The 23,264-nt window shown below is 43.6% G+C and overlaps 1 non-coding gene across 1 annotated transcript; it reads right to left on the bottom strand.

Moving 5' to 3' along the window:
* Positions 1–4,917: 4,917 nt before the first annotated feature.
* Positions 4,918–4,986, bottom strand: TRNAT-UGU (transfer RNA threonine (anticodon UGU)). The gene has a single exon. It is a non-coding gene; the product is annotated as a tRNA-Thr (tRNA).
* Between the last annotated feature and the right edge of the window lie 18,278 nt (positions 4,987–23,264).

The raw sequence follows: 23,264 nt of genomic DNA, 5'->3' as shown, positions 1-23,264 counted from the left end.
ATACTTTCCCTCTCCCCCCTTTTTGTAAGGTTGCCAGCCTCCCGGTACTAGCTGGAGATCTCCTGCTATTACGACTGATCTCCAGCCAATAGAGATCAGTTCACTTGGAGAAAATGGCTGCTTTGGCAATTGGACTCTATGGCATTGAAGTCCCTCCCCTCCCCAAACCCTGCTTTCCTCAGGCTCTGCCCAAAAAATCTCCTGCCAGTAGTGAAGAGGGACCTGACAACCCTACCTTTTTGACTCACACAGACACCTAATTTTAACAACACAATAATGAGTTTATTGTGGCTCCCTCTGGAAGGGTTTGGCAGTTTATTTTGGTTGACATGTAAAATGTTGTAATAGTCTAATGGTTTTCACAGTTAAGCTAGGCCCAATTCTCTTAAGAACCATTAACCGCATAGAAATGACAGGTTGTTTTTGCTGGTGAGATATTATCTGGGAAAAGCTCACTAAACACAGGGATCTTTCATGACTGCCTTCTCCATGCTGATGGAGATAACTGGAACTGTGGACTGTTATCTATTTAGTCTCTTCACTTCCTCAGTTTGGTTCCCCTGAAGATTGAGTTAGCTGGTTTCTCAGGATTCTCACCCATCCCTAACCTACTGCCTCCCTGTCTAGAGCTGGAGCCAGATAGGGACACTGATATCTGTCCCACGACCACTATAAATAGGGTTGCCAACATCCAGGTACTACCTCATCTCCTATTACAACTGATCTCCAGCCTATAGAGACTAGTTCACTTGGAGAAAATGGCCACTTTAACAATTGGAAGTCCCTCCCCTCCCCAAACCCCCAGTCCTCAGGCTTCACCCTGAAAACCTTCTGCCGGTAGGGTTGCTAGGTCCATCTTCGCCACCAGCAGGAGATTTTGGGACCGAGCCTGAGGAGGGCGGGGTCAAGTGGCCATTTTCTCCAGGTGAATTGATCTCTATCGGCTGGAGATCAGCTGTAATAGCGGGAGTGCCAGCTATTACCTGAAGTTTACCCAAAAGCTGACACAGAAAAATTCAATAACAAAGGTTGCAAAACACACACACTATATTCTTATCCACATTAATAACACCGACATTGATAACACATCTTACCTGAAGGTTGGCAGCCCTACCCGCTGGTGGCAAAGATGGACCTGGCAACCCTAACTGCAAAGGAGGAGCAGGGATGGCAGGGCTTCAGACCCTCCGTGGGGATGAGAAGACTTGTGGCTCCAGAGGCAAGGCTGGTGGTCAGTGTGGCTATAGGGCTGGGTTTCTTTAAGGTGGCAGAAGTGGGTGATGAGCTGCCAATGTTGTGGCTTCAAGCCTGGGTAGGCCAGATCCCAAAGTTATGCCTCCATGGCACAACAATGGCCTGATAGGGTCAGGGCAGGTGCCAGAGCAAAGTTAGCCACAAGGGGGCACAGGCCATTCTCAAGCTTTTCACAGGGATTGGCAGCAGAACCTGGGGTTGGCTGGTTCCCAAGAAACCAGAGGATGGGGAAGGGACTTGCAGGGACTCTGAAGAGCCATTTAAGCGCCTCCATGCCAGTTGCCAGCTCTGGGTTGGGAAATACCTGGAGATTTGGGGGGTAGAACCTGAGGATGGTGGGGTTTGGAGAGGGACTTCAATGCCATAGAGTCCAGTTGCCAAAAGCGACCATTTTCTTCAGGGGAACTCATCTCTGACACCTGGAGATCAGTTGTAATAGTGGGAGATCTCCAGGCACCTCCTGGAGGTTGGCAATCCTATGGTACACCCTCTGGTGGCATCTCCGAGGGGGTGGATGTGCAGCACCTTCAATCAATGACCCACCAGCCACGGATTGTTGGACAGCCTTCCCTTTGCTCTGCTAGAGCCAGCCCTAAGATAGTTTAACTTGCCTAGTGCTATTCCTACTTGTATACCAGCATGGTGGAGTGGTTAAGAGCGATGGTTTGGAGTGGTGGACTCTGATCTGGAGAACCGGGTTTGATTCCCCACTCCTCCACATGAGTGGTGGAGGCTAATCTAGTGAACTGGATTTGTTTCCCCACTGCTACACATGAAGCCAGTTTGGTGACCTTGGGCAAGTCACAGCTCTGTTAGAGCTCTCTCAGTCACCTACCTCACAGGGTGTCTGATGAGGGGAGGGGAAGGGAAGGTGATTGTAAGCTGGTTTGAGTCTCAAGTGGTAGAGAAAGTCGGCATATAAAAACCAACTCTTCTTCTTCTTCTTCTCCTTCTCCTTCTTCTCCTTCTATATACTGTATCTGGCTGAACCTTAACTGAAAACTTTATAGAGTTCTTCCTAAGTTCCTCTCACAACCTCCTCTTTCTCTCCCACTGAGGACCCACAGCCTCTCACTGGCTGGAAACTTGCTGAATGTACATAAACCCCAGGGGATCAGGGATTCACTGTGATACCTGGAGGGAAGAACTGGCAGCTGTCCACCACTGTATGTGAGCAAAAGGTTGCATGGCAGAACTGGTGGGTGGGAGAAGCACACTCTTCTGCCTACCAGTTCTCCTATACAAATGCTGTCACCCCCCACATAATGTTTAACTGGCAAACATATTTGCTGAACTTAGATATAGTTCCAAAGTAAGGCATAGGCTTGGATCCAATGGGATGTTTTCACAGTGAGCATGCATTGGGGGGCATTGGGGGGGCATTTTGGGCTGCAGCAGGAGGGGGAGGCAAGGAAGTTGTGCTCTGCAGGTAGAAACGCTTCCAGCTGCATAAATGCTTTGGTGGATCCCAGCCATAGTTTGGAGACAGGGTTAGAAAATCTGCAACGGAGTCTTCAGTACAAAAGTAGCAAGAAATCTTATTGGTGCTTACACATATGACATCAACAATATAAGAGTGAAAGATACATATAAGAACAGTCAAAGTTATATACAGTATGTACAATCTAAATAGGGTGCAGTCTCAGTGCACCAATTGCCATGTTCTTTCAAGTAAATGTTGTATTTTCTTCAAAAAGTCCAATAGTAGGTACTATCCCAAAAGCAGTGTGCTTTTGGGATAGTACCTACTATTGGACTTTTTGAAGAAAATACAACATTTACTTGAAAGAACATGGCAATTGGTGCACTGAGACTGCACCCTATTTAGATTGTACATACTGTATATAACTTTGACTGTTCTTATAAGTATCTTTCACTCTTGTATTGTTGATGTCATATGTGTAAGCACCAATAAGATTTCTTGCTACTTTTGTACTGAAGACTCCGTTGCAGATTTTCTAACCATTGGTACTGGCACGGAGGTGCCTATTTTGTATTGTAACATAGTTTGGAGACAAGCTGATAGCAGTAGCTTGGTAACAATTCAAATCAGGGGCAGGCAATCCCAGCAGACACGCCAACCGCAGCACAGCAGACCATTTTCTTCGGCAGCCAAACCCAGATCTCTGCCCATGCAAACAAGACACTTTGGCACCACCGCTGAGGCCAAGGAGAAGGTAATAGGCATGACTTATTCCCGTCTTCACCTCTCAAACCTGCACAGCCAACAAACAAGTCCAAGAGAGGTGCCAAGCATCTCTAGCCTAGTACAATCTATGTCTACCCCCCCTTTCCGTATTTACCAGCACATTAACTTCTTCACAGGAAAGGGTGGTCTTAGTAAGTCTAGAGCCCTGGGGGAAAGTCCAGGATGCAACCCCAGAATCACTACCCCATCCCCTGGTTGGGGGCCCCCACTTAGCATGGGGCCCAAGTCAGCTGCCCTGCTTGTTGGTTGGTTAAGACCACCCCTGTTCACAGGTTAAAGTTGCATTTCCCCTCGCCCCCAGCAGTTAGACAAAATGATGCTCAGATTCTCTCTCAGGATTTTAAATAACACAGGTGAGCCGGCTAGCTTTTAATCAGGAGCAATTCTCGAGGAACTACTCATGCTATAATTTCCATAGTGGGGCAGCATAATAAATATTACTGTAATATGCTTTGCTCTCATGTACATTTAAGTTTCAATGATGCTCATGTGGGTTTTAGTATATGCGAAGCACTCTGAGCACTTTAAAAAAATCACTATATAATTGCTAACTATTAAGTAGTATCATTTCGCCCTAGAATTGGCTATTTAATTTTAGTATGACCTTTTATATCCAATCTAAGTATTATTTTTCTCTCAGAGCCATAATGTTATTTCAAAGGGATCAATAGCCACTGCAACATTTTTCTAAGCAGGGATGCGTATAGAAATTTTATGCAGGTTGGTCTGAGCTCATTTTGTTCATTATCAGTTTTATTTGGATTCCTTAATATTATTATGGCATGTGTTCAGATTCTTTATTGTATTTGGGTGATGTCTACACTGGTGTAAATGGGAGCACACATTCCTGCCTGTAACTTTTTTTAATCCCCAACAAATTAGGAAGATCTTAAGGGTTATACCTTTCACCTAAAAGATCATCTCTCTTTGCTGATAGGAGAAAGGATCCTAATTTTAGAGACAATTAAAGTTTTCATTGGGATAAAAGAGTACTTCTATTAGCCAAATGCTCAGTGTAGCAAAATCAAGCAGAAGGCAGGATGGAGGATTTTGTAAAAAATAAATAAAAATGAAATAGACCTCCCCCATTTTTCAAATTTGTGCATAACAGGAAGCTTAGAGCTATTTTAAGACGCAGAAGGATCTTCTCACACTTTGCCCATGTGACTTGGATCCACTGGGAAGTTTCTGTGAATGGAAAAAATTTCCTTCCATGAAGCATGACTTCCTTGCTTCCCTCCCACCAAAATACCCCCTGAAATGCTGCTCTTGGGGGAGAGCTGACCCCCAGGAAAAGCATGGTGGGGGGAATCAAAGGTCACACATGAAGCTGCCTTAAACTGAATCAGACCCTTGGTCCATCAAAGTCAGTATTGTCTGCTCAGACCAGCAGTGGCTCTCCAGGGTCTCAGGCAGGGGTCTTTCACATCACCTACCTGCCTAGCCCCTTTAACTAAAGATGCCAGGGATTGAACCTGGGACTTTCTGCATACAAAGCAGATGCTCTACCACTGAGCCACGATCAGTCCCCAAAGAACTGAGCTAGAAGCAACCTTAGCACTGAGAAGAATAGCCTTGGAAGGAAATTGACCAAGTGACATTTGAGCAAGAACGAAGGTAGGAGTAATGAACACATGAAGCTGCGTTATACTGAATCAGACCCTTGGTCCATCAAAGTCAGTATTGTCTACTCAGACCAGCAGCGGCTCTCCAGGGTCTCAGGCAGAGAGGTCTTTCACGTCACCTACTTGCCTAGTCCTTTAAACTGGAGATGCCGGGGATTGAACCTGGGACCTTCCGCATGCCAAGCAGAGGCTCTACCACTGAGGTCTACCACAATAGGAGAGAATCAGCCATAACTTTTGCCCCTGGAGATGGAAAAATACTTGGCTGGATCCAAGCCTGTGTGAATGCTTCTTCTTTTACAGCTGGTAGGGTGGAAACCTTAGCTTTCATTCTGCAAAGCAGGAGGACATCAGGGAACCAGCAATGTAACTGGCAAAATGCTATGCATGGAAACACCAGTCTAGGGGAAGAATGCTGTGTGGTTCCAAGTATTTCTTCTAAAGGTATTAACAGTTTGATTTATTTCTGTGCTGTGTTGTCAAACTGCCTGTTTTCTGTATATCCACGCTGTCATTTTCGCAGGAATACATTGAAGGATTTGCCTTGCAAGCTAAGGATTAGCTAGATTTTTTCCTCTGTGATTGGATATAGGGAGAAACCTAAACGGAACTGCAGAGTTGAGTTGTTGCCTTTCAAGCTGAGCCACTGATTATTTTCCCCCCTTTCGGAACACACCTGGACATTTCTACAAGATTGCTACTCGAGTCCATCCTGCTAAAAAGGCCCAGTGTCCTTCATCTGTTACTGACCTTAAGTGAACTTCAAGAAGAAAGAACAACCCTAACAGTGAAAATCGAAAGCAACGTGAAGCTTGTATAAGATCTTATATAACTGGCTCATCTATACCAGGCACTTGTATTTGTTTTAATTATAGAGTTATGGGTACACTTCTGAAGCACAGTGCCATCTTTTTACCCCCTTCCCCTCACTCCAAGTTGGACTGATTTCATGAACAATTTCTAGGATATTTTTTTTTCTTTGTCCCTCCTTTTGACCTGTTGGAAGTAGAATACTTGCTTATTGCTTGGCTTTTTTGCATTCATCATTAACAATGGTGGTGTCAGAAGACTTCACTTAAAAGAAAAGTCAGCACTGTCAAATGTTCTGAAAGTTCATATCATCTAATGTGGTTTCACAACCAAAATGCCCCCCTTTTTTAAAAAAATGCATTTTCTATCAAAATTCAGAATTCAGTTCTTGCCCACTTGAATAGCAAACCCATTAAATAAATTTGCTTGTAAAGAATAATGATCCAAATGAAACAAGTGCAGATTTGGGGATTTGTGCCCCCCCCCGGAATATACGAAACCTATGCTTACAAAAGTGCATCTAGAAGGGAAGCAAGATAGCTATTTTACCAGTTCATTTGAAATGTTGTGAAAGAAAGCCACAAGGTTGTTGCTACGAGACCTGAGTAGGTGGTCGAAGTTAAAATTAGACTTCTGCCTACTCCTTATGCAATATTGAAGAACAGTTCATTAATTTTATTCTCCCAGGGTACATTAATATCATTTTTTTTCACTCTTTTTACTTTCTATCTCTTAGGGCTTTCTGACTTACTGTGCAGTCCTGAAGGGGGTGTGAAACGCCATAGGAGCCTGTATGACTCCACGCCCGCATCCGTTCCACTTTGTGATAAGAGGCATGGGCAGTGGCACGCAGGCAGCAAAATCCCCAAAGCAAATGCCCACGCTGGCATCGGGGGGGGGGGAGTGTTCCCTGTGGTGGAACTGACATTAGTCTTCTCCCAGATCCCTTTTGACCTAAGAACACCCCTTTATGCTGCAGCATTGCTACTCCAGCAAAATAGCTGGCATAGCCCAGTGAAACTCAATGGAAGAGTTTTATCAAGGTTTTTTTTGTGTGTGAAAAGGTATTTTAAATTATTATTTTTCCACCCAGGAAGCCTCTCAGGAGGCAGCACAGCTGCGCTGTCCCCGGCCATTGACTGTCTCTCTCCCCCTTCAGGAATGGGCTGCCCATCATTTTACTGTAAACTCAATATGCACTTATTTCCAATAGTAGCTTGACATTCACGTGTGTCTTATTTAGGTAGCTGGTTTTTTTAAATGGAGAGATGTCAATGTTTCCAATGAAAGTGCTATATGCTGCAACTAGGAAATTGCAATGCATCATTCAGGTAATGCATCCGTACATGTTATCATTCTGATTGCGGTTGTGTAAGTATCACTGATTCTTTATGTATATCAACTGTGGCACTGTTTCTTATACAGTGACCCAACACCTTCCTGCTGTTCTAGCAGAAACAACAGCTTAAATACTGTATGCAATTATGTATATTTTAAATGGTTGTTTGGAAGTTGTACACTCCTACTCACTTGTTTATATTTCTTAAAATGACTGTGATGTTTTATTATTAGACAAAGGATGTAGGCTAATGCATCAACTAAAACTAATTTCCAGTATTGCTAATATAAGGGTGGTCATGTTTTTCTTCTGTTCTTGGCCTTTTAAGGGACCTGTGTGTGTTCCTTTGGAAACTAGACAGATGTTTGATCAACTATTGGCTTTTATATTTTCAATTGGATAGCTTCCATTTTTAGCGGCTTTTCCCCAGAAGGCCAAGGATTCAAGCAGATACTAAATACAGACTGCATCCATTGAAGCCAGTGGAATATTCTATTCAGAGTGCAGACAAGGTAGGGTTGCCAGTCCTGGGATGGGAAGTAGCTGGATATTTTGGGGCTGGACCCTGAGGAGGGCATGATTTGGAGAGGGGAGGGACCAATAGGGTATGATGCCATAGAGTCCACCTTCCAAAACAGCTGTTATCTCCAGGTGAACTGATCTCTGTCACCTGGAGATCAGTTGTAATCCTAGGAGATCTCACCCTGGAGGTGGAAACCCTAAGACAAGGCCATAAACTCATGACTTGCAAGACCCCTCCTCCAAGCTTTTTTTTTTTTTTAACATATAGCTTGATTAAGAATTCTGGAGAAATCTAAGGATTGTGTTATGTTGTGTTGGCTGGTCTTAATAAAACGCATTTACTTTTTTTTTTGTACTTAACTGAAGGTTTTGTGTTTATACATTTTTTTATGGTACCCCAACAGGTCCTAAGTTACCCTGGGACACCCCTCAAGGTGTTTATGACTGTGCAAAGGATGGAACAGTGCTGTGTAGCCAGAGACAAAAAGGGGTTTCCTGGCATCCAGCTTGTTTGTGCCTTGCTACAGCAAGCTGACTGGGCTGAACCAGCAAAGTTGTGCCATACTCTCCCCTGAAAGGAACGTTGATGCTTTTCCATGAAGACAAAAGAAGACCACGACAATCCTTTTGCATTTCCATAGTCTTCTTGCAGTAGATCGCAAGCATCCTGTCAGATCTCATCAACCCTATTGCGATGGACTTGATCCTATCCTGTCACCAGCCAAGCGACTCACCTTCCAGACCCCACCTTAATTTCCAAGTCTAACACTTAATATTGTCGAAGGCTTTCACGGTCAGAGTTCATTGGTTCTTGTAGGTTATCCGGGCTGTGTAACCGTGGTCTTGGAATTTTCTTTCCTGACGTTTCGCCAGCAACTGTGGCAGGCATCTTCAGAGTAATAACACTGAAGGACAATGTCTCTCAGTGTCAAGTGTGTAGGAAGATATAGGCAGAAAGGGGTTGGGTTTGAGCTGAGTCATTGTCCTGCATAGGTAATGTGCTAGTCATTGTCCTGTAAGTATCAAGATAATGTGCTAATGACGGTGTGGCATGTTAATATGGAACCATTGTATCCTGAAGTGATCTGTTAATGTGTGAAGTCCAAAGCTAATCTGCATGGCTATTGTTGACTATAGTCTTTGTTAGTCTGGAGGTTTTTTAGGACAGGAAGCCAAGCCTTATTCCTGTCCTGTGCAAGCACTGGGCCATTACTGACCCATGGAGTGACGTCACATCATGACGTTCTCTAGGCAGACTATGTCTACTGAGTGGTTTGCCATTGCCTTCCCCAGTTGTCTACACATTACCTCCAGCAAGCTGGCTTACAGCCACTCAATATCCACTAGGAGCTGAAACAATCAGGAATATGATTCAGAGGAAGCTCTCCACCTTCCATACATGGGTCATATTGCTGGAATGCAACGAGGTACTGAAACCTGACACTCTGTTAGGGAAGAATCACAGATCGAGTGAGGCTCCTGAACACCTGTCAGTTGTACTGTTTATTTATTATTTGTATCCTGCCCTACTTCCCAGCCAAAGCTGGGCTCAGTGAGGCTAATATCATTAAACAATACAATATAATGCAATAAAACCATGATATACAATAAATAAGGCTTAAACATTTTAAAACTGGTCTCCAATTATTGATCAGATTATACAATTAAGCAAGTGGCACTCATCTCTAAAGGGTAGAACTATGGTGGAACTGAAGAAACAGTCAGGGTCCCCAGTTTAGGTTGGTAAGAGCATAAAAGGGGGAATAGAGAGGCCAGCTCTGATGATACACCGTTGCTGGCCTCAACTATGGGCCTGGTGGAACATCTCAGTCTTACAGGCCCTGCAGAATTCCTTAAGATCCCTCAGGGTCCTGGTCTCACTACAGAGAGAATTCCACCAGGCTAGGGCCAGGGCCAAAAGAGCCCTGGCCCTAGTTGAGGACAGCCAGACACTATTTGGACTGGGGACCACCAGTAAACTGTTATTAGCAAAGTCTAAAGCTCTCTAGGGGGAGTACCAGGTGAGATGGTCCTGCAGATATGATGGTCCCAGACCATGTAAGGCTTTAAAGATTAAAACCAGCACCTTGAACCTGATCCAGTACTCCACCTGGAGCCAATGCAGTTGACGGAGCATTGGCTGAATGTGTACTGTCAGTGGGGTCCCAGTAAGGACCCTTGCTGAAGCATTTTGTACCAGCTGGAGTTTCCAGATCAGTCTCAAGTGCAGCCCTATGTAGAGCAAGTTACAGTAATCATTTTCAAATGCACAGGGTATAGGGTATAACTTTGCATTTAGGGTATAACTGTAGTTTAGGGTATAGCTGTGCATTTTCAAATGCCCATGAAGTAATTGTCCTCCCTTTCCACTATCCAAAATTCCCAATGCAATTTCAATTTTTTACACAAGATTTTTGCTTTTGTGCCTAAATATCCAGTGCAGCTTTTCCATGGATGGAAATATTTCCTCCTAGGGAATGCAACATTCTTACCTTCCACCTCCTGCTGAAGCCCAAAATGTTATTTGAAAGGGGGCAGGTGAGAAATGTTAAGCTTAATCTAAGCCTATGAAATAGGCTGCAGTCCAATGCAGACTTACATGGTCAAGAAAGGGAGGCATAAAAATCAAATAAATAAATAAATAGGGGAAAGTCCTACTAAACTCAATGAGGTTTACTTCTGAGTCAACCTGCTTAGGAGTGCTGCCTTGGTTATCGTCTTAGCAAGGTGCCTATGCTACAATTGTGCAAAATTTTTTTTAAAAAAGGAAAGAAAATGTCTTTGATGGTGAAAGAGAAGGTGTGAGACAATGGTTAAAAATAAACAATGCAAGACCTTGGTCTGCAACTAAAATAGCAAACCCTCGTACCTGTTTTGAGAGGTCGAAGAATTCAAGAAGTGGAGTGTAGAGAGTGGTCAGAGATGGGATACTGGACAGAGTGTGTGTCACCCTCCTTGCGCGATTATCCTCAGCAGATGGCACATTAAACAGCTGGTGTGAGCACACAGCTTGAATCTGAGACATCTCATTTTGAACGCTCGCTGTCAAATATTAAGCAGCTAGGTTCCCACCAGTAGAGCTGACTCTATGGGGCTTGAAATAACTTCAGAGCTTGACAGGTGGGTGAGCTGCCTCCAGTCACACTCCAGCCACATGCCCTCTCCGCTTAACAGCGCTTCCGTGGCAAGCAGCTGCTTTTTGAAAGGAAGCGTGGAGCATCTGGTGGTGATGGCAGTCACTGGCGGGGCAACACTGACCCTTGTGACATCAGCACAATGCCACAGATTGACACTGAAACTCTGTGGCAGTCTTTGCTACCTACCTTGTGACAATTGTGGTGGTGCATCAGTTACCGCAACCCATCTCCCTAAGGAGAGAAAAGTAGCATAGCAATTCTCCAATACATACGTTTACACACACACACGACATTTAATCAGTGTAGGGAACTGTTTCATCCCTTAACTTCATGCTTCATTTGTAGTTAGGGTTGCCAGGTCCCTCTTCACCACCAGTGGAAGGTTTTTGGGGTAGAGACTGAGGAGGGCGGGGTTTGGGGAGGGGAGGGACTTCAATGCCATAGAGTCCAATGGTCAAAGCGGCCATTTTCTCCAAGTGAACTGATCACTGTCACTTGGAAATCAGTTGTAATAGCAGGAGATCCCCAGCCACCACCTGGAGGTTGGCAAACCTAGCTGTAGTCTAATAGTAAATAAATAAATAAATTTTATTTGTGGCTAGTATGCCAGATAAAACATGTAAATAGTCTATGCTTGTTATCTTATAAACTGGGGAGGCGGTGAGAGAATCATAGAGTTGGAAGGGACCACCAGGGTCATTTAGACCAACCCCTGCACAATGCAGGAAATTCACAACCCCCTCCCCACACACCCCCAGTGAACCCCACTACATGCCCAGAAAATGACCAAGATGTATTCCCTTTCATCATCTGCTTAAGGTTATAGAATCAGCAATGACAAGAACGTGTAGGACAATAAGATCTTGCTGCTAACCTATTCAGCTTTCCTTTGATTCTGTAATGTTTTCATGCAGACCCTATTACTAATTACAGAGCTGGAACAACATAATTCAACAAATCATATTTGTCTGCACATTTTAAGTATCATCAGAAGCTTTGCTGATGGTCTGCGTACTATCAGACTTTTAACGCTCGCTAAAAATATTTTAAGATATACAGAGATTACATTAGTGAAGTGTTTTGAACTCTTCTTGAAATTGCAATATAAATACTGGCCAAAAACACATGGTCTCTTAACCCACTTTATTCCCCGTTTCAGCCAGGAACAAATTTACCCGGGCTGGGGGGGGAAACTGTAAGCATTACCTTGAAAAGCAGGGGCGAAACTGTGCCAGTCGACCCATGTGAACAGAAAGTGCGGGAGACATGAAGTTCCTGTTTAGTTTGGCACACACCCCACGCCCCCAGTGATTGGTCATTTCAAATTGACCAATGAGGGCCTTCCCTGCCCCGGGAAACTACCAATCACCGGGGGCAGGGTTTTGCAAGCTAAACAGGAACTGTGCACGTCTCCCGCACTTTCTGTTTACATGGATGGATTTGCACACAGTTTCGTCCCTGCTTTTCAAGGTAATGCGTACAGTTTCCCCCCAGCCCGGGTCAATTTGATCCTGGCTGAAACGGGGGATAAAGTGGGTTAAGGGACCATGCGTTTTTGGCCACTGAGAGCTTGAATCAATTGATGCTTCGTACACAGCAATGCACGCACAACTCATTTGTGGTCCTTCACATAGGGAAGGAGAAGCATTGGGGAGCAGAGTCCATGGTAGATGAATCCCACTTAGGATTTCCCCCACCCCCAAGTGTCCATCTTATTTAGTCACTTTGTATATTTTTTAATGTTTTAAAAGATTCTTTTCACTGTTTATATAAATCTTGAGATCCTCTGTAATGCAGGAAGAAAGGTGGCTTCATGACTCACACTATGAAAGCCCATCTGCGGGTGGGGGGGAGGAGGCACTGCTTATGACTGACATATGAGTTGACTAATCAGTGCTGGGTACATCCAATTTCTTTTCTCATCTAAAACAACTCCTTTCTTTCCCAGCCTGATCCTTGAAGAAGGCTGTACATGTGTCAGAGATGTGTAGAGTGACCTTCCACAACAAGCTCACGGCTAGCATGATAAACGTTGTGATACACTTCGTCTTTAGAACTGTGTTTTAAACTATTGCCTTTAGAATCCTACAGGAGCAAATAAATAGTAGTAACAATGCTGTTTCTAGGGTTGGCTGATATCTGTCACCATAGCCTGTCCCCCCGCAACAATAACAGAGGTAGTTCCAAATTCCACATTGCTACCCTTTCCAGACAAAGGTTATCTGTACATTAAACTCAATATAGAATTTTCAAATTTTGAAACATTTTATTATTGCTGTAATGGCATTGCTGTTCTTAACAGACACACTGTCAAATTTCAAAATGTATGCATTGGTTCATGCAAAAAGAGAGAGAGAGAAACCCCCTCTTAAAAAAAAAACCCCCAACAAAGGTCAAAACTTTTAAAATGTCACTTCTTCTACAGTTTTGCATAGAAAATACACTGAGTCAGTGGGAGGGCCCCTTGCCCATAGAAACAGGCTGTAAGAAAAGAATGTTATCCTGCTGCTGTAGTTTCCACTTTCACTGGCAGCTGCGGTCTGAGCAGAAAAGCACTGTGGGAGCCTATTGTTACCCCAGCTGGGTAATAGTTTTCTTATTTTACAGTCAGGAACCGAGGGGGGTTGGGGTGCCTCAGCAAAGTGCCTGAAAATATATCTCCTGCAAACAGATCACTTTCCTTCTTCCCAATGAGAAACAGGCATCCATAAATCTTTCATTTTTGTCCTTGGAACAAGGAAATGAAAATTCTCCAAACAAAAGTATTGTTGTTGTTGTTGTTTCGTTGTTGTTATTATTATTATTGTACAACATGCAAGGTTATACAAAGCAGGCTTGGAAGATTCTCATACTGATCATGCTTTGTGAAAGCACCCTTCTCTAATTGAATCCGGAGTAACACAAATTTGTGTTTTAATTAACAACAACAACAAAAAACTAGAACAGAATTTGATATTCAGCATCACAGATTTTAACCACAAGGTTTTACTTAAATGAAAATTGCTTCACACATGCATATTTCTATTTGGGTGTAAAATGGACTGTGGTCTACAACTCAGAAGATTAATTAGCTGCAGAACAACAGCTTATATTAGTCTCTAGTTTATCCAGTTAATGAGGCTGATTTTAGCTTCCATGGCAACCTAAGTTTTAAAGGTGAAAGGTCACTGACCCAGCCATAGAGCCTTACAATCTCTTTGGAGGTAGTTAATATACCAGAATTTGTCAAATACAGCTCATAGAAATGCAAAATCCTTACCGCGATTAAGATGCATGCTAGGTGTCCTAACTACACTTTTAGAATTTTGAGATTGCTGTGTTTGTGTCTCTTCCTCACTTCATTCTAACAAAATACTATGATAAATGGTACCAAATAACTGGTATATAACTGATAAATGGTACCAAATGGGTGAAGAAGGGTGGGAAAGGTTTCAGTTCATAAAAACAAAGAAGGCCATGAAAAACATTAATATTCAAGAAGGCTAACTAGACCATCAGCTGGGTGAAATATTATACATTTTGCACTATTTTGGTTCTCACTGCAGCAACTGATCACGGAATCATAGAGTTGGAAGGGGCATACAGGCCATCTAGTCCAACCCCTGCTTAATGCAGGATCAGCCTAGAGCATCCTTCTGCTGCCATCAGGATCAGCTCCCTGACCTCCTCTAAGTGACAGCCCTTCAAACACTTAAAGAGAGCAATTATGTCCCTCCTCAACCTCCTCTTCTCTAGACTAAGCATGCCCAAGCCCCTCAGCTTTCCTCATAGGGCTTGGTCTCCTGGCGCCTAATCATTAGGGTTGCCAGCTTCGGATTGGGAAATACCTGGAGATTTCGGAGGTGGAGCCTGAGGAGGGAGGGGTTTAGAGAGGGGAGGGAATTCAATGCCATAGAGTACATCTGCCAAAGTGGCCATTTTCTCCAGGTGAACTCATCACTGTTACCTGGGGATCAGTTGTAATAGCGGGAAATCTCCAGCCACCACCTGGAAGTTGGCAACCCTTCTGATCATCCTCGTTGCTCTCCTCTGCACCCGCTCTATTCCGTCTGGAAGTGAGGCCTCCAGAACTGAGCACATTACTCTAGGTGCGGCCTGACCAATGTAGTGTACAGCGGAACTATGATACCTTGCGATTTGGATGTTATACCTCCATTGACACACTCCAAGATTGGAGGCAGGACATCCCTCATGCAGTCACATAACTAAAGACCTTATTATTCAGGAAGTGAATTGTATCTCCTCATGGCACATAGGGATGCCAGCCACTTGCTGGCATATAAAGGGAACTGGGGGCGGGGGGCTGGCTTAAACAGTATTACATGATACCACAATATCATTTCTGGTAGAAAACCTGAAAGTGATATCAGTGCATAGGGCAACTTCTAGGAATTTCTCAGATCTCTAAGGTAAAAAACCATCGGAAATTCCTAAAGCATTGCATTATGTGGTGACATTGTTTCCTAGTTTTTGACCAAAAACGATGGCATGGCATGGCATGATGAGGGAGGAAATGGCAGGAGGTTGGCCTTCCTATGTTCAATATATGTTCACTTCAACATGGGTTCAGGAAACTATCAAACTTGTATTGGTACTGTTCACAAAGTCTAACTGGTCCTTTGCCAGAATAGGGTGGCAGGTTCACTTCACGGTGAAGGGCCCTGTGGAGTCAAACCTTCCTGGTTGCACAAGAGCTAATCTAAAATGTTGGGGGAAGAATGTGGCTGGAATCCAATTAATGCCTTTAGTCCTTTTACACTGGCATTCTTTTCATGCAGAGTGGGAGTCTGCCAGCCATGCATTTCAGAAATGTTACACATGCAATTTGCCACATAGCATGAATTGGGCAAGGTGCAGATTTTTAATCTGGGTACTGTTTCCATTCCCACAAACCAGAACCCTAAAAAATTAGAGTTCTGGTTCACATGAATGGAAACTACCTGCAGGGAAAATCCACACATCGCCCTATTAATATACTATATGTTGATTAGACATATTACATTCCTGGAACATGCAGCTGGTGGGCTCCTGCCCCATGTGAACAAATTATCAATGCAATGTCTACAGAGGACTTGCATGTGGACTATATGCTTGTGTTTCCTGTACTGTAGCCCGGCCATACTACATGCACAACCTTCTTTGAACTTGACATAACCTGTAGTTTGTGATTTTGTGGGAACATCTCATTTATCTTTGTTTCTCTTAGATCTCTGACAATGAATATTTCCATTCAGTCTATGTTTCTGAGGAACCTAAGACAATTTTTGTGATCACCATCTATGTATTTTGCCCTGAGCACTTGCCTCTATACTATCACCTCCCAACATTTCAATTTATGCAGAAGCCTTTATAAATTTAGTCTTCAATACAGCTAATCCAGGGTATCCCAGATGTGCACAGATGATGGAGACTGGCTTGAGTATGCATATGAGATTCTGCTTAAAAGAGCTAGACTGGGAAGCAATATTGTGAAGCCTCCTATTTAACTCTCTGAGGAACCTATGACACCTGAGACCTGTGTCCACTGGATCAGTTCAACTTATTTTGGGGCTCCAAGCAGGCCCTGATCATCTCCTCCTTCAGAATAAATCAGTCCCACACTGCTGCTGGGACTTAGCTTAGACTTGACTGCTGATGGACAGCAACAACAGCTGCAAGTCACACCTATTGCCTCCTGCTCTGTTGCTGGCTCAGAGCAAGCTGAGCTGTGGAAGTTCTGACAGCATCTCAGGAACTTGCCTTGATTCTGACCAATCATGGTATGGGGTAGGAAGGACGGTGGACATACACCATCCTTCCATGTGAAGGAAGCTGAGCTCCAATAGTGCTGCAAACACCTCAAGGGCTCAGTGTGGCTTACTACCTGGCTAGCAACAGTGTATTAAGATCTGTCTGAGTCTGTTTCTCCTCTGCTTCTAAGGCCTTTTATGCACTGGTTGGATAAGCTGCTCTCTCGATGCACAATATTTGCAGTTGAATTCTCAAATCACTCTGCACAGGGTTCTGAAACTGACCAACACTCACTGTGAAACTGTCCGAATAAGCAGCCACATAGGTCATTTGTGATTATTCCAGCGTTCTCCCTGTGTATGTGTGTTAAGTGCTGTCAAATCGCTTCTGACTCATGGTGATCCTATGAATGTCCTCCAAAACGACTGTCTTACTAGTTGAAAGCAAAAACCTGTTCGATCAGGGATAAGGTCTGAAATTGACCAACACTCGCTGTGAAACTAACCAGCCAGCAGCCACATAGTATTCCAGCTTTGAGAGGAGGTGTTGGATAAGGAGGAAAGACAAGTGGGAGGGAGAAGCGAGAATGGGTGTGGGGAGAAAACCTCGAATTGACACGTATGCACAGGACCAGTTTTTGATTTGGGATCGAAGCAGGCATTAAACTTGGGGTAAAACAGCATCCACAAAATATGGGGGAAATGCGAGGGGAGAGCGAGGTATCTTCTAAAAGTTGGGAAATACATGCATAATGAAAACAAAGCCCTGAAGTACTTGGGCTTGATGGTGATGGAAACAAACCATGCATAAAAGGCCTAAGCCTGCCCAAAGGGCTCGTGTCCTTCAGAGTTTAGCCTGAGGGTTGTAACCTAGAGCTGGGTAGAAGGTGAGTGTGTGTTTGAAAAAGAAGCCTTCGCTTTTCTCCTGTTTCTGCTGTATATTTTTCTTTGTATTGTAAGCTACTTTGGGTCCCTATTGGGGAGAAAAGTGGGATATTAATGATTAAATAAATAAAAAGTTGGAGATAGCAAAGGTCTGGGAGCCACACCTACTAGCTCTTCCCATGTGCCGCCACCAACTTTGAGCTAGTCAAGCCTCAGTTGCTACTTCAATTAGATTGTCTTCTCTATTGGTTGGGGTCATTCACTGGGAAGAATATATTTTGTGAGAGGCAGGGGTAACCAGGATCTGCCTTCTTTCCCTCTCATTGTTCTCCAGTTTCACCTGGCATAGGCCTGGGGTACAAGCCTGTACTTGCCCTGTCAGCTGTAGCGTGGTCACAAAAATAGATGCCAGAAAACTTCCATTTTGTCTCTGGCTACACAGCAGTGCCCTCTCCTTGTGCTTTAACTCCAGTCCTGTACACCTTGTAGGGTGTACCAGGTAGCATAGGGCGTCTCTCCCCATTGTGGTGTCCCAAGTGGCTTTTTGGGTCATTTGGACAGAGACCTAACTTATGAGTCTATTGTTATTACCATGAAAGCATTTTTGATAGCCAAATTTTCAGTGAATCTTTTCAAAGACATATTTGCCTCCCTGTTTATTTTGCCTGTGGGCCCACTTGTACAGGAATCTGCAAATTTTGAATAGACAACAAAAATGAGGGGGGGGGGACTCAACCATACAAGTACAGGAAACCTCAAAGGTTGAGCTGGAAACTATAAAATCTTATAAAATAATTATATTTATTAAGAGTATACAATAGATATGATAAATACACTAGGCCTGGAATACAGGCTACATGTAAAACCACCAGTGTAAACTGTTACAAATATATTCCACACAATTGATGATATACAAAATATAAATGACCAATAGACTATATGCTTTTTGGCCTCTTGGGCCTTCCTCGGTGGTCATATATATATATAATATGATTATTAAAAACACATCCAGAAATTAGTAACCCTTAAGAGGGGGGAGAAAAAATTATAATTATTATTATCAAATTATAAAATATTTTTGAAAAGGAAACTATACATATATCTTATATCTTGTGTGGCCGGATGTAAAGTAGTAGCACCATTCATAGATAAGAATGGTAACTTGCTCACACATGCATCTAAATGACAAAAATGTCCAAAAGCTAAATTATAACATAAATTAAACACTAAACCCCCCAAAGGGGATAAAAATAAATAGCGAAATACAACAAACCTGTTGTAAAACTATCATTGTTTCCGGATGTGTATCACACCAACCAGTGACAAAATTTATTAGTACCAACACACTGATAAGGTCAGCAATTATAAAGAATTAAAGGATGATGTGATAGCTCCCATGTGTGATCGCTCCCATTGCAAGGAGAGGGAGAGAGGGAAAGAAAAAAGAGGAAAAAAACTGAATGGAATTTTTTTACTATTTGCCTGAAATGCACAAGCCTGCTCATACACAGCACATCCAATCTGCTGGCTCATTTAACCCTTGAGGCATCAGTGTTTCCAGATGGTGAATCCAAAACACTTCTCTCTTGTGCAGATATCTTAGTGCATATGGAAGATGTTGTTGTACGTTTTCCACTACCCAGAAGCTTAGTTGTTTCTCTGTATGGCCACGGGCTAGATACTGTTTGACAAAGTGGAACATTCTTAATTTCAGTCTTCTTAATTTTATGCCGCTCCTGTATTCCATAATCCTAACTTTTACAGGTCTGGTCATCATTCCAACATACATCAAATTACAAGGACACTGCAGCGCGTTCCTGAGCGTGTGGCGGCCAGGGACGGCATACGCTGCCTCCACACTGGTTTCCTGGCTGCCAAAAATATTTTAAAAACCTTTAAATAGCTTTTTAAATTTTAAACGGGGCTTTTCGCCCCATAGAGAAAAGCGAGGCTGAGCCAGCAAAAATGCTGGCTCAGCCTCGCTCTTCTCCCCATCGGAGTACCTGGGGCAAAAGGAAAGAGGAAGCTGCCTACAGGCAGCTCCTCCTCTCGGAATACCCCGGGGATGCTATAATGCCCCCAGGAACGCCGGTGCAGGACTTTACGCAGGCGGGATGCCAGCGGAAGGTCCCGTTAGCATCCCAGGGCTGCTCTGCCATGGGAGCAGCTGGAGACCAGCGTCTGTCCCTCCCCACTGGCATTGGGGCCACTTACAGCAGCATAAGTAGCCCGGATGCTGGTGTGGAGGGCCCCACCACCGGCACAGCACCTTCCTGGCCTCCTGAGGACTTTCGTCCTCACAGGTCAGGAATGCTCTGTGAATAACATAAATTACCCTCTTCAAATTACAGTTGTAAGAATGAATTAATATAGAAAGTCTTGGTATTATATGAGTTCTGAAAGGACTCAGCTCAGCTGAGAGGGGGGGCATGGCAAGGTGCTCGGCCACAGCGTCCCAGTCCAAACTGAAGACAGGCCGACAAACAGCTGAGCTGCGGCTACAGCTCAGCTGAGAGAGAGGGAGGGGCTTGCCCCGGGTGCAAGGAGAGGGAGGGCGCCAGTGCAGGCTTGGGGAGCATGGGCTTGGGGAGAAGGAGCACTGCCCTCAGCGCCCTCACCACGGCAACACGGCATAGCCTTAGGCAGACGCGATGAGTCTGCGCGTGCCCACAGAGAGGGCTTGGTGTGCTGGCTGTGGCACGCATGCCATTGGTTCGCCAACACGGGTTTAAGATGTAGTTTAAAGGCGGCCAACCATGCCCTAGCTTCGAGTGACATTTGGCCAAACTTGGAACGAAGAGTAACGCCAGCAACACATCGAGGGGCGTTTAGGAGTTTTCATAAGAACTGAAGCAATGGACAATCTATAGATTCATTGACAACTGTTATCCAGATGGCAACACCAAAAATAATAATTGGATAATTTTTAGATTAAAACCCTGAATAGCCCCTGGAATATATTTGCCACTTTTGGTGTGGAAAAAGTTGACAATAGCACCAACCCTAGGTTTAATTTTGTTGGACACTGCTTTTTGATGGGCATTCCAATTTAGATTATGGGGGGAAAGAATGCCAAGGTAAACAAACTCCTTGACTTGGTCAACCTCAAAGCTGTCTAATACCCAGCGAAAAAGAGGCATTTTTCTCCTCTTAGTGAAGATCATAATCTTAGATTTATGATGGTTTATTTTAAGATCTTCCCTAGAGCAGTACTCAGAGAAGGTTTGTAAAGAACTTTTCAAACAAATTCTTGTGCGGGACAGGAGAACTGCATCGTCAGCATAGAGTAGAATTGGGGTGGGATGACTTGCAAGCTTTGGGGGGTGACAAGACTCTGAGAAATTGGTTGCCGTATCATTCAGGTATAGATTAAACAAGAGAGGAGCAAGGAGGCAACCTTGTCTAACTCCTTGGCCAATTCAAAGGGCTCAGTTAGTTCTCCTTGGTCGCCAAAGCGAACCTGAGCTGTGAGGTCAGTATGAAATTGTTGAATGAGCCATAGTAACCTCCTATCCATAGTAGAATTTGATAGTTTCAACCATAGCCTCTCCCTCGGGATGGTATCAAAAGCTCCCTTAAGATCCATAAAACCCGCGTAAAGGGTGCCGTTTTGTGGGGAGAAATATTTCTCTGCTAAGTGAGAGCACACTAAACAATGGTCCGTCACAGACCAACCCCTTCTGAAGCCAATCTGCTCCCAGCCAAGGATGTCATTACTCTCAACCCAGTCCAACAGCCTCTTTAATAAGTAGGAGGAATACAATTTGCCTAAGCAAGAAAAAAGGCTGATTGGACGATAACAGCTTGGGTCAGAGCGCTGACCCTTTTTGAAGATTGGGACAATAATAGTATGTCTCCAAGATTTTGGAATGGCTCCTGATGCATTAATTTGTGTAAATACAGGAGCAGGAATGTTGGACCACCATTTACTATTGACTTTAAAAAGTTCGTAGGGAATTAGATCAGAACCTGGGGCTTTCCCTGAGCGTAAGCGATCAATGAGCGGTTTAATTTCATTAGGAGACACATCTGGCCAGGAATTCAGCAAAATAGAAGGTGCTACAGGTATAAGTCCTTGGTTTTCCACAGAGTAGGAGAAAAGGCTCTTGGAGTAAGCTACCCAGACTGATGACGGGATACATGCGGGGACTCTGATATAGCCATTACTTAGAGAATTCACAGTCCACCAGAATGTTGAATTATCATTGTTGTTTATAGCTGTAATCAAGCTCCTCCAATTTTTATATAAGGCCTCTTTTTTCCTCCAGTTTACCAAGTTCTTGTAGTTCTTTTTAATGGTTAACAATTCCTTCAATACTGAAATAGCATTGTTCCTTTTGAATTCTCTGTTTCCTGGTTATTGCTCATTTGAGGAGTCTGCACTCACAGTTAAACCAAGAATTTTGTTTGGATAAAGCATGTGAGCTTGAGGTAATTTCCTTAGTAAATAAGGGTTGAAATAAATCAATTTATCTGAAAAAAACAACAACATTTAGGACAGAAGCTGCAGACTCTTGCCCAAGGAGGGCAGCTCTCAACAAAGTCACCTCCAAAAGCTGCATTCTGCCACGCACCAAGGAGTCAAACTCAGGACTCCAGTAAACACGTTATCGGGCTTTTTGGGATTGATGCAATGTTTGATGGTGGGACGATATCAGATGTTGAACACATGTTAGGTTGGCTGAAAGAGAAATAGGGAGATGGTCACTGCCCATGTAATCACAGACTTCCATATTACTGATTAAAGGTAAGAGATCTAGTGAAACCAGAAAATAATCAATAACACTGGCACCATTTTGGCTAAAAAAAGTAAAGTCTCCATTAGGGTCGACCCACGATCGCCCATTTACTATTATTAGGTTTCTCTGGATAGCGAATTGGGCCAGACTTAAGCCAGAAGAGTTAATTACCGAGTCCCTGGAAGTTCTAGTGTACCACAGGGAGCTCAGGAAAGATTCATCAAAATTCCCTATAAGATTTTGGAAGAGAGTATTATAATCTGGCCCTATTGGTGCGTTAAAGTCACCAGCCATAAGAACTGGAATAGTTGGATGGTTGTTTTTGATGCCATCAAATAATTCTCCTAGACGGGCCCAGTTACGTGCAGTGTTACTTGATCTAGCGGGAGGGTAGTTTTGATTTAGTAACATTTATTACAGAGAAGAGCTGCTCACACACATGTGTTGTCCCAAACACAGGCAAAATTTTAGCAGCAAAAGCCTTATGTTGGGGGTAATTCGAACCCCAAAATTGGTAACATTTGTTAATGCCAACTTGAGAAAGTTTATCCTTGAGCACAGCATCACGCTGCAGATCAATTATTTCCATCTGGAGCTTCTCTGGAACCTCGTGGACATCCACAGAAAATGGATTATGTAAAATTCCAAAATCTCTGTGTAGGTTTCTGAAGGCAAAAACCCTTTCTTGGAATTCATTTCTGAGTTCAGAAATTTTCCCCAGTACTTATCTGTGGATATATGATCACTAGACAGAGATTTCATGGTGGGAAAGTGTGCCAAATTATTTCTTGAAGTTGCTTTCCCCAAAGCTGAAGCTTCAGCTCAAAGGCACAGATGCTGTCATAAAACTCTGTCACAACTTTGTTTCGACCCTGCATCTTTGTGTTGAGACAGTTCAGGTGTTGTGTAATATCCACCATGAAAGCAAGATCTTGAAGCCATTCATTATCTTGTAATTCAGGGACAGCCTTCCCTTTCTTACCATGAACTCCTGTATTTCACTTTGTAGTTCACA

The sequence above is a fragment of the Euleptes europaea genome, chromosome 16 (assembly GCF_029931775.1).
Source record: "Euleptes europaea isolate rEulEur1 chromosome 16, rEulEur1.hap1, whole genome shotgun sequence".
NCBI classification, from domain to species: Eukaryota; Metazoa; Chordata; class Lepidosauria; order Squamata; family Sphaerodactylidae; genus Euleptes; species Euleptes europaea.
This window is presented reverse-complemented; position numbering and strand designations above follow the sequence as displayed.